This window comes from Epinephelus fuscoguttatus, linkage group LG16 (genome assembly GCF_011397635.1).
Source record: "Epinephelus fuscoguttatus linkage group LG16, E.fuscoguttatus.final_Chr_v1".
NCBI classification, from domain to species: Eukaryota; Metazoa; Chordata; class Actinopteri; order Perciformes; family Serranidae; genus Epinephelus; species Epinephelus fuscoguttatus.
Window position 1 is genome coordinate 17837676 of NC_064767.1, and position 12714 is coordinate 17850389.

The window sequence follows — 12714 nt, forward strand, 5'->3', positions numbered from 1 at the left end:
GATTCATGTCTTTAAAGGAGGGACTCATGGAGCTAATCTCGTTCAATGCCAACAAGAGTCTTAATGCTTGAGACAAACGACCCTCCTCCTTGTAGCATCGTCTAATCATTTCACTTTAACAGAGAACGGCTTCTCAGTTTTTAAAGAGCACAGCAGGTTCCTCGCATTCAGCTGTATTTTGATTACAGATTATGCTTGAAGTTACGGTCCAAACACGGCTCTCTGATGTGCGAGGGCTCTGGTAAAGATGAAGGTTGGAGTTAATGTCTGTCTTCTAGTTTGCCAATCAAGTTTTTTTTTTTTCTTTCTGTCCTCCTGTATGTTTCTCTGTAAACTTCTCACCCACGTCGTCCTTTTTTTTGTGCGGATGTTTGTAAGATATGATAAAGGATTCTACTTGGGACGCTTTTGAATAAAAATGTTTTACTATAATGTATTTAATTCACTGTCGGCCTCCTTCTTTCTGCCACAGAAGATCATGTTCTCATTGTGTCGACTCATTGTGCCAGAGGATGACGTCATGGCAGACCCGCTAACATCCAGCAGATGGACACATTGAGTTGTAAAAATAACACCAGTACAGTGAGGGCTGGTCTCCCCCTCCTGAATGTGTTTTTGTATCTAGTTTGTATTTGTGCACTCCACCTACTGCGAGTATGTCTGACACAGTTAGTTCCTCCGTTAATTTGACTCACTCTGGGCCTCTTGTTAATCCTTCAGACATGTTTTGCTCATGTTTCATACTTCACTCTCCCTGTACACTCTCAGTCAGCTTAGCATGAGGGGTTTGGATGAACACACACTTACACTTATGCTTTCTAGTCCTGTGTAGCAATGGGTAGATTATGAGACAATGGCCTCTGGGCACAGATATGCAAAGCTCTCCACCACCCTACATTGAAGCAAGACACAGATTTTATAGTGGTTTGGTTTTGTAGTCATTATGTGTCTCCTTGTGGTTATTTTGTGTCTTTTTTTTTTTATAGTAGTTTTTTTTTATAGTCATTGTGTCTCTCTGTTTTGTGTCTTTTTGCAGTCATTTGGGTGTCTGGTAATTTTGTGTCTTACTGAAGTCATTTTGTGCCTGTTTTGGGTCATTTTGTGTCTCCTTGTGGTTATTTTGTGTCTCTTTTGGTCTTTTCGGGTTGCTTCACAGTCATTTTGCTTCTCCTTGTAAATGTTTTGTGTCTCTATGAGGTAATTTTGTGTCTTTTTTAGTCGTTTTGTGTCTCTTTGTAGTTGTTTAGTGTCTTCAAAATAGTTTGGGTCTCTCTTAGGTGATTTTATGTCGTATTGAGGAAATTTTGTGAATTTCTGGTTGTTTTGTGTCTCTGTATACTCATTTTGTCTCCTTGTGGTTGTTTGGTTCCTTATGAGGTACATTTGTATCCTTTTTGGTTGATTAGTGTCTCTGGGATAATTTTGTGTCTTTTTAGGTCAAGTCTGTCAATTGGTAGTCATTTTGTGTCTTCTGATTGTTTTGTGTCTCTTTGCAGTTGTTTGTTTTTTTGGTTGTTTTGTGTTGCTTTAAGGTAATTTTGTAACTTTTTGGTGGTTTGTGTTATTTTCATTTGTCATTTTGTGTCTCCTTGTACTTGTTTTTGTCTCTGACATAATTTTGTGTCTTTTTTGGTTGTGTGTCACTTCGTTCACTTTCTGTCTACTTGTGGTTGTTTTCTGCCCTTGTGTAGTCGCTTGGTTCTCTTTGAGGTCATTTTGTATCCTTTCAGGTTGGTATGTGTCTCCTTGCAGTTGTCTTGAGTCTTCTTGTAGTTGGGTCTCTTAGGTGATTTTGTATCATATTGAGATTATTTTTTTGTCTTCATTGGTTGTTTTGTGTCTCTTTGGTGTCTTTTTTTGGTCATATTGTGTTGATTTTAGGCCATTTTTTGTCTCCTTGTGGTTGTTAAGCGTCACTTTGTAGTTGTTCAGGTAATTTTATGTCATTTTTTGGTTGCTTTAAGGTAATTTTGTATCTTTGGTTGTTTCTGTCTCTTTCATTAGTTATTTTGTGTCTCCTTGTAGCTGTTCTGAGTCTATTCTTAGTCATTTGAGTCTCTTTTAGGTAATTTTCTGTCTCCATTGGTCGTTTTGTGTCACTTTGTAGTCATTTTGTGTTTCCTTGTGGGGTCATTTTGTATCCCTTTTGATTGTTTTGTCTTGTTGCAGTTGTCTTTTTTTATTTGTAGTTGTGTCTCTTTTAGATGATTTTGTATCATATCCAGGTAATTTTGTGTCTTTCTTTGGTCCTTTTGTGTCGATTTGTGATTGCTTTGTGTCACTATGTAGTCCTTTGGGTCTCTGAGGTAATTTTGTGTCTTTTTGGATGTTTTGTGTCATTTTTACTTGTCATGTTGCGTCTCCTTGTAGTTGTTTTGAGTCTTTTTGTAGTCATTTGGGTCTCTTTTAGGTGATTTTGTTTTGTATCGAGGTCATCACTGTCTTCATTGGTTGTTTTGCGTCTCTTTGTAGTTATCTCGTGGTTCCTTGTGGCTGTTTTGTGTCTCTTAAAGATCATTTAGTGTCTTTTTTGATCATTTTGTGTCACTATGTGGCCATTTTGTGTCTACTTGTGGTTGTTTTCTGTCCTTTTGTAGTTGTTTGGGTCTCTATGAGGTTATTTTCTGTCTTTTTTTGGTTGTTTTGTGTCTCAACTGAGGTAATTTTGTATCTTTTTAGGCTGTTTGCTGTTCCTTTGCATCTTTATGTGGTCATTTTGAGTCTCTTTGTGGTCAGTACATGTTACTTTGAGTGACATTTTACAGGTGAAGGTCAGGAAGGCCCCTGAGCGTGTGCATGGTAGGCCTGTTCAGTAATCCATCCATGTATGTAGCAACTGTAACAGTCTTTAAAGTCACCACTTAAACTGCCTGAAAATTTGTTTCAAAAACCAAGGTTTGTGCCCTTAACAATGAATATTCATTACTAACTGAGTAATGAGTAAACTTTAGGAAAAGGCACGGTTGGGCATAATTTAATATTAATTAAACACTCAAAATCTGCCTCATCAGGACTGTGTGGGTGTATTCTGATCAGATTTGATAAGCAAACAACCTCACGTCACATTTTAATTTAAATGCTGCTAAATCCTGAGCAGTGCAAGGAGTGAGAAGAGATAACTACACTACAGAAAATATCTTGTGTGAGCCAACCCACACTGCGTAACTTTGTCAGAGAAGTTAGTCTTCATGTCCATCACTGGTGCTAAAAATCTGATTACAAAAATAGGTTTTCTGGGCCTTACGACAGCCAAAATGTAAAGTTAGCTACTGACTTTCACCCAGTTTCACTCCAGGAATGAACTTGTGAGTGTACTCTTGGAAGTTGAAAGTAAATGTGTCCAAAAAGTTTATCTTGCAAATTATCAAATGACTGATTCACGCTGTGGAATCTCGCCACAACAGCCTTGAGGGATACGAGAGATCCAAACAAAAGCTAATTAGATCACGACCTCAGGTGCTGATGAATTGTTGCTAGGGGGGGATTTGGAGAGTTTTCTACAGTCCTTTCTAAAAGAGCAAGGGGTCCTCATGATTCCTTGCATGAAAAACGGGGCATACGGTATATTTATCTCGGGCTGGCTCCTTGGCCCGCTGGAGAATTTGCTGGCACCCTGGAGAGATTATGCTGGCCAGCCAAGCATAACTCCCACACACTACTACTGTACACAAATGAGGGAGAGGGAGGGGGGAGCCTGTGCTCTAAACATTGTCTAGTTTCAGCTGACTTCGTTAAATAGGCCAGAGTGATGCTCTCAAGATAGTTTTACATGGATGAAAATATTTTAAATATGCAGGTGTGTGCAGAAAACACGCTGTGTTCCTAATTACTGTCACCTTGCATTTGATTTTTAGAGTTTGGAGTGGTGAAATGCTTTGTGTGTCTTTTTAGGTAGTTGCAGTGGTTGGGTATTATTCAAATCCTATTCTGTAAATGATTTTGCAACATGAATAATATGTTCGCATGTTGCGTTGTTGGCGCTGCAGCAGCCTGCTTTCCAATCTGCCCACTCTCTTCGCTCTGCTGTCCATCAATCATCCTCCTGAAGAAGAATATTCCTCCAGCCTGGGCCTCAATATGTGAAAATGCAGACTTTATTTTTACAGTGACACACCAGCATCACACCACAATGTCTCCTGCTACAGAGTAACCTACCCTCCCTCAGGGCCGTGAAGCCAAGAGAAACAGCAGTTTGATTCATGGGTTCACAAGCAAATTCTATTCTATTCTCAGCAGTGCTGCAGCCTTTTGCCATAATACCATACTTAGTCTGTGAAGATAACGTTGTTGGAGTGCAAATGGCGTTTTGTCTATTAATGGATGGCTCTGAAAGTGGGTGGTATGAGAAAGAGGGACTCGGCTAATAAAACTGCCATGGTGTATACAATCGCACTTGAGACTGTGGTCCTCAGCTCCTCCTGTGCGTGTACCGGTGAAGACACACATGAACTATTAACCGTTAACTATTTCAGTTTGAACATTAATTCATCCACACTTCTCTCTGTGTTTTCAATCATTTCTCTAGTGCTGTGGAGTGTTTTTGTAAAGCGTGTGAATGAGAATGCATATCCTCCTCCTAAATAGGTGATGTTGCGTTTGTCCAAGTCAGAATTCTGAACTCAAATTTATTTATAAAGCACATTTAAAAACAACTCACGTTGAACAAAGTGCTACACAAAAGGTTTAAGATGCTAAAAACGCATACACAAGAGGCGACATAGCATTCAGAATATACTTTAACCTGCTATAGCTGATTGTTTTGGCCACTTGGGGGCAGCAGATAGTTTTACACATCATCAGAATCACCTTTATAAGTTGATTCGGCAACTGTTAGCAAACAGTTGCGTTACAACATTATTATTCATGGAGTCATGTCTCCTGCTACCTGATGAATGCAAGGCCAATATTCACTCTCTTTTAGAACTGTTTTTGGTCTCTACCACCTCCTGACGGGGGTGTATGGCTCTGTAGCTGCTAAATGCTCCACTATGTTCACTAGCTAGTCCCTAACTGTTGCTGTGTCTCAAAACGCGTACTTCCATTAGTACACTTCCATGTAGTATACTATATGCACTATGTACTTATTGGCGTAGTGCGCGAATTTCGACAGAATTTCGGCACACAGCCGTTGTGCACTCACCGGAAATGACGACCGCAAATTAGCTAGTTAGCAAACTAGAGTTAGCATTCGCGTTATTGTTTGCTGTACCAAATCATTACAGACTGCTAAATTAACCCAATAAACATACTGCTGGCATATAGCCGACAACAGTGAAGTGGTGCTTAATGCAAAAAACACATGTATTTGTACAATGCAGCGACGTTCACAGTCGCACAGTCCTCAGCCGCCATTTCCAGTTTGAAAAGTGCTCCCTCCCCTTCCGCTACATAGCCAAGATGGCGACCATTGAGGGCGAGAAGTGTCCATAGTTCCACACTCAACTTCTTGACCATTTTGAGTGCACCATCCGGGTACTCACAGTGCACTGCATTTTTCCATACTTCTCAGTGTGAGTGCACTTATGCACTCAAAATATTAAGTGTAAGTACAGAAGTAGGTGATTTGAGACACAGCATGTGCCTGTTGACTGTTTGGTGCTTAGCAGGTAGTGTGCAGTGGGAATTTGCAGCCTTTTCTCTGAACACAGCTACCTGTTGAGCCCAATACGACACTATGAGAGCGGTGAGAGTGACACAAACAGTAAATTTGTGGTCCAGACATCTAAACAATGAGCAGAAAGTCACTACAAAGCTAAATAAAGCCGAGCAGAGGTGCAGATTAAACCCCTGGTGAAAATGAATGGACAAATCTTTTCAAATAATTCTTTTTAGTGTCTGGTTGAATCAGGTCAGCCTTGTTGAACATTAAAGTGCTTATGAATCCATTATGTATCATCACATACTGCAGTAATGGCACTAAATGAATGATTCAGTCAGGTCCAAGTCGGGACCTCTACCAGTCAAGGCTACTGGTGCATTCACATGCTCCTCAGACAGTTGTTCCTTCAACTTTTGTGTGTTCATGAGCTTTAAGTCGCAATGTGGAAACAACATGAACGCTTAAAGATGATGTGTTGCATTTTATTACTCAGATCATTTACACAACATGATAATGAAGAGTAAAGGAATCAGCTGAACCATCAAATATGACCGGGAACTAATTTTTCTGATTATTCTGACACCACACAAATGCAGCACAAGGCTGTGGCAGTAACTGGGAAGTCTGCTACTTGCCCCTCAAAGAGCGACAGATCAGTGGTCAATGACACTTCTGAAACATCTTATGGAGCTCACATAGACTACCTACATACAAGTGTGATGCTGAATCAGTGCAATATAATGAATATTTTTATCTCTATTAATGTAAACATGATGACTGGTGAATAACTGAAGAGAAGTTTTGTTGGGCGGATGGCACTGGCCGTCGGATGTGCCTTTACTACTGGTGGGCAATATGGCCCTGAATAATATCACAATAATTCAGGGTATTTTTTACGATAAGGATATTCTTGATGATATGACACATTAGTAAAAAAATATATTTTATGATTAATTTAAGAAAATAGAATTGCAGCAAAATAAATGATACAGTTTTACAGTTTGCCTTCAAATATTAAGTAAAAATAACCAAAAATGATCTCTCATTTCTTTAGTTTGTGAACAACAACAGTAACTCAGAGTGAGATTCAGATTCTGTATACAATATTAATAGTTCAACTAAATAAAATCTACCACACATTACACATTTAAACAGCTCCCAAATACAAAAAATGTCCCCTGGGATCTATATATATAAATTAACAGGTGATTTCCTTCTTTTAACAAAATCCTAAATGACTGAGTTGTTTTTTTCCACCTGGACCTTTATGCTCTGCCATTTCTCCTCTAATCATCACGCTGTAACCTGTGACAGGCTGTTACGATACCACAACTATCACACATTCACATATATGTAGTTTTTTGCTGAGCTGCGAGCATAACCATAATTGACATTACCAAAGGTTTATGACAAAATCACTTGACGACACTGATTCCTTTGTGCGCACAGTGAGAGAGGAGAGATGCTGTGCTGCTGCCAGAGGAGCCACTGAATGAGTTCCCTCTGCAGGGAGGGTAACTCGAGGTAACTCGCTAAAAGAGTTCGGGGCTGTTCATAAAACATTCAGGACGCCACAGTTTATTCCACACTACTGAAGCTGCTCCTCTTTTTGGAACCACCGCGGAGTCTGTAATACTTTCACTTTCAGCCATTATTGTTGTTACCATGGGTAACAGTATGATGTCAATATGTCAACAAGTCAACATATCGCGATATGTATGTGTATGATATCAAAAATTATAACGGTGTTATAGTGAACAAGATGATATGGCGCCATCCTAGCCTTTACTTTAATGGTGTGTCTCGGAAAAAGCTGACACTGTATTTCACAAAAACTATCAAAACTCAAAGGTTCAAAAAGTTTGATCCATTTACATGAATCAATTTGAAGGAACCAATACTGCGGAAAGACTTTTTTTGCCCATAGCTGATACAGTGCAGGAATTGTCGACTACTGTTTGTAAAAAATATCACCAGCGAAAATGAAAGTGAAAGCCAAGCTTGGCATTTTGCCTCGCTATACTTGCAGGTATTTTCTGCACCATGTCTGCTATTTTTGTAGCTTCCTGTTGGACTGCATTCTGCTTACAGTCTGACACCTGGGGCTACCTTCTGACATAGTCTCAACTTCACCTGTGTGCTCTGCCCAGGAATGTGCCAAACACAACAAAATAAGAGGGAAACAAGAAAGTACAGGCAGAGGGCAGAGTGAAGATAAGTGATGATTAAAAGCGATTATGTTTGAGTCTATACACCGTTTTTTGCATAGTATCTAAGTATACAGCAGCTTAACATTCTCTGTGTTGTTTTGCCCTACTTTGCTGCAAGCACAGATTTGATGGATGGCAAAAAGGCCAAAATATCAGCATTCAAAAACATCAAGATAAGTTTTTCTTTCCATTTTATTGCCAACATCTTTTATAATGCGGTGAGATCAGGAGAGAAACAACACTTACCTCCAACAACAACACACTTTTCTTTCAAGAGGCCTGATATGATCAAACACTTGGGAACCAGAACGAATTTGGCTGCTGCTTCTGAAGATGGCGACAGTTGTAATGATAATAGTTATTTTCATCACACATGCCACTATCAGTGCTGCCGAGATGTAATGCCCCCCCCCCACCGCCATCAGGGCTCCACGCACATCTCAACAGGCCATGAAATGACCGGAGCTTAAAGAGGCGAGCGTGTCACCCCCTCGTCGCCCGCTAACCACTGAAGTTTATCCTCGCTTCAGAGCTTGCTCATCTCGCCACGCTCTGTCAGCTGGGCCAACACTCCCTCGAGCCTCTGACCACTTGAAATTGTATTGCAGTTTCAGTCCATCTACCACTGGAGAGGTGACTCAGTAACTGGCAGTCATAACAGCCTATATGACAAGGTGGTGATTTTCAGTGGTGGAGGTCATCCCCGGGACATGGCGCGCTCTAAGAAGGGGTGAGGCTTTAAGTCAGACTCCAGCTCAGACTGTGCTCTTAAGTTGGGACACGGTTTGTGACACTGCTTCCTCTACCTTTTATATTCTTACAAGTGTTGGAGTGAGTCCCTGTCCGAGCTGGAATCGTCTCTGAGAGCGACATACTGTGTGATGTAACAAGTCAAAAGTCAACTCACGCCAACTGAGGGGCCTTTCTCATGACTGATGGAAACAGTTTCTGTGCCATCTGTCACAGTCCTCGCCACCAGTGCTGGCACAGTAGAGCGAACAAATACGGATGTCCTCAGTCGTCTCACCACTCTACCTGCAAGGCTGATTTTTAATGCATCATCCTTGAACAGACAATCTGATCTCTGGCTAGTTTATTTTTGCTGAGGGATTTTGGGAAACAGGCCATGTTGCCGACACATTCGGGTGAGCAGATGGCAGTCTGATTACTGTCACATCCAGGTTGTCAAAGTCTCATTTAGATGGAGACCACACCGCCGCTGAACTTTGGCTCTACTGAGCACAGTGATGTGGATTTGGTTTGTCCTCCAACGTGCCTTACTTTAAAAAGTAAATTAACATCAGGTTATGTTTGACTGTCCTCTCTAGTTGAAAGTTTCTGACTGCAGCTGCAATCACTGATAGATGTGCTCAGAACAGTGCTTTGCTAACTTGTAACCACACCCAACAGTGATGTCAAAGGGTCCTGGAGTACATCTGCACAGTACTGCATCAAGTGATCACCAAATTAAACTAATGGGGGTCGGCAAAGTCATTCTTTAAACATGCTTAAATCACTATTTTTGACTGCTTGGGTGTAATGCAACAAGCTGTGTACACAGCACTGAAATATTTTCACCCAGATATGGTAAATGTGTTAGCAACTCTTAACCCAAAAGAGACTCAAAATGACAAAAAAGACAGAAAATAACCAAAAAGAGACAAAAACCAACTACAAGAGACTCAAAAATGCTGCTCTCTTGGCAAACGTATGTCCAATATTCACTCTCTTTTAGCTCTGTTTTGGGTCTCCACCATCTACAGAGGGGAAAATTAGCTGGTTAAAGGTTAGCTGTTAGCTTGGTGCTGGATGGGTTTCTTGAGCCTCTTTCTCACTGCACAAAACCTCCAAACAAACCCAGAATCACCTGGGTTTTTTTTTAGTTAATGGGAAAGGTTACAATCGGCATTAAGCTCCAGGTCGGATCAGCTTCCATTGGCGGTAATGGAAGTGCAACACCCAGGTGGATGCTACTTTTAGCCCCTTTGCTGGCATGATGCAATGACAAGCCGTGTCAAAATACTGTGCATCTCCGTCTAAGCAGCACACACCCTAAATTTGGTGGGGGAAAAAAGGATATTATCGGGAGCAACTTCCTGCTGTGTTTGAAAATGGCGCTGAGAGTGAATCAAAACAGTAATTTGATAGTTTACCCTTGCAGAGTAAAAGTCAAGCTAAACCCCTTGGTGTTATCTTGGATTCAGACCTTCAGTATCTAGAGAAACTTGTACATACTTTTGTCTCTAGCAGACTGGACTACTCATAGGTCCATCTAAAGCCTCCTCCAGACTGAGATTTTAGCTATCTTAGAAGTTTAATTCAAGCTACACTGCGACATGGATCCACTAAACTTGGGTATGACATGTGTCCATCAACATCAGTGTGCAAGAACAAAACGTCATCAGCGTGCATCATCCATCTACGCCGCTGTAGTGGTAAAACAAGAATGAAAACATGAATCGAGCCCTTACTATAGTGGCATTTATGTGTGTTGAAAAAGTCTAAAGAAGAGGAGAAGGAAAATGTGGACGTGGTCTTGGATGGGGAAAAGAGGCTATCTTGGCATGTTAAGTTTGCAACGAGTTTGAAGTGTATAAGCATCTACTAGCACTTAGCATTGTCATGTTGATCAGTGCCTCATTTCATACTGCATTTCTATTGGTTGGTTAGTAGATGTAGGTTGTAACAGCAGTCCCACAGTGAGATGGTCATCCCAAATTTCTGACACTTATCCCAGGCTGTCTTTGATCGTCGTCTTTTGTAGAAGACCGTGACAACAAACAACCATCCGTAAACCTCTCTGGACCACCATTTCAAAGCCACGACCAAAGATATCGCCACGTTTCTTTCACGTTGGTCATCTATTATCTGGGACAGCCCAAAATCACGCAGTATATACCGGGCTTTAGACAGCTTCAGCTGATCCAGAATCTAGCTGCCGGGTTTGTAACAAGGACCGGACAGGCTCAGCACATGACCCCAGTTCTCAGATCACAACATCGGCTACTAGTTTCTCACAGAATCAACTTCAAAATTATATTTCTTGTCTATAAATAACGGAACAGTTTAGGTCCAAGACACTTGGCAGATCTCCTGACCCAGTGCAACCCTGGCAGACCTCTCAGGTCGGGTGGTTAGTCGTACTGGTTGTTCCCAGAGTCAAAACGAAACATGGTGATGCTGTTTTTAGCTTCTATGTTGCTCAAATGTGGAAGAAATTGCCAGAAGAGATGTTTTTACATCCAAGCTAATGATAATAATAATAATATAAAGATAATAATGCCATGATATTTCAGTCCATGGCGTTCTGGGCTTTAGGCTGAGAGACAGACAACATGTGAAGGCAGCACCAATGTGTGTTGCTCATGGCAACCGCAGCAGCAGGGTGTGGCCTTGTACTGTCCTGCTGTGGGGTCAACTCCTGTCACCTGAACTCACACAGGAAATGATCATGTGATGCACGGCCCTGTTATAGCACATGCCTCCCAAGGCATTATGGGAAACTAAGACTGACTCTCCTCTTGCTGGTTATTAGACACATTCACAACTTCTTATGAAAGCCTGCACTGTTTTGTATCAGTATAAATTGAGTCACAGACATGATCTGGCCTTAAAAGGCCCATCAGCAGGCATGGATGGATTACTGAACAGGCCTGCCAGACACAGGTCGACGTGTCACTTCAAGGGACACGTACCAGCCAGGAAGAGGCAAAAAAAGACCACAAAGAAACAAAATGACAACAAAGAGATGCAAAGCAACAATAAAGAGACACAAAATGACAACAAAGACACAAATTGCCCAAAAGAGACATAAAATGACGACAAAAATGCTCAACATGTCCACAAAGACACCCAGAATGACCACAAAGTGACACAAAAAAACTACAAAGAGATGCAAAGCAACTACAAAGAAACTCAAAATGACCAAAAAATGTCCACAAAGAGACTCAAAATTACCACAAAGACACACAATATGACCACAAAGAGACCCAAAACAACCACAAGGACACAATGCAATTACAAAGAAACTCAGAATGTCCACAAAGAGACACAAAATGACCACAAACAAATGCAAAGTAACTACAAAGACACTAAAATGACAACAGAGACAGAAAATTCCCAAAAGCAACAAAAAATGACTACCAAGGGTTTCAAAATGACCACAAAGAGTCACAAAATGACTACAAAGTGTTGTAAAGCAACTACAGAAAGACACAATTACCATGGAGAGACTGAAATGTTCACAAAGAGACACAAAATCACCAAAAGAGACACAAAATGACTACAAATGTGTTCAAAATGTCCACAAAGACACTCAGAATAACCACAAAGAGAACCAGTATGACCACAGAGACACAAAACAAATACAAGGAGATGCTAAGCAACTACAAAGAGACACAAAATGACTACAAAGAAAATCAAAATGTCCACAAAGACATTCAGAATGACCACAGAGAGACACAATATGACCACAAAGAGACTCAAAACAACTACAAGGAGACAGAAAGCAACTACAAAGAAACTCAAAATGACAACAAGACACAAAATGACTTCAAAGAGTATCAAAATGACTACAAAGGGACATAAAACGACTACAAAGAGATGTAAAGCAACTACAGAAAAACAAAATTACCATGGGGAGACTCAAAATGTCCTCAAAGAGACTCAAAATGTCTACAAAGAGACCCAAAACCAAAGAGAGATGTAACGACTACAAAGAGACGCAAAAAAGCAACAAAAAGAGGCCAAACAAGAATAAAGTCTGTGTGTCTTGCTCCTATGTGGGGCCTCCTGCATGTCTGGGCCAAGGGGCCCACTGTCTCATAATCCGCCCTCGTCAGCAGGGAATCAATCAAAAGCGGCTGATTTGAAATATGGGAGCCAACTGCGACGTCGCCTGAAAGC

The 12714-nt window shown here is 40.9% G+C and overlaps 1 protein-coding gene across 1 annotated transcript in view; it reads right to left on the reverse strand.

Annotated features, from left to right (window-relative positions):
- Positions 1 to 12714, reverse strand: part of LOC125903271 (bifunctional 3'-phosphoadenosine 5'-phosphosulfate synthase 2-like) — a 275592-nt gene that overhangs the window by 70007 nt on the left and 192871 nt on the right. The window lies entirely within an intron of this gene.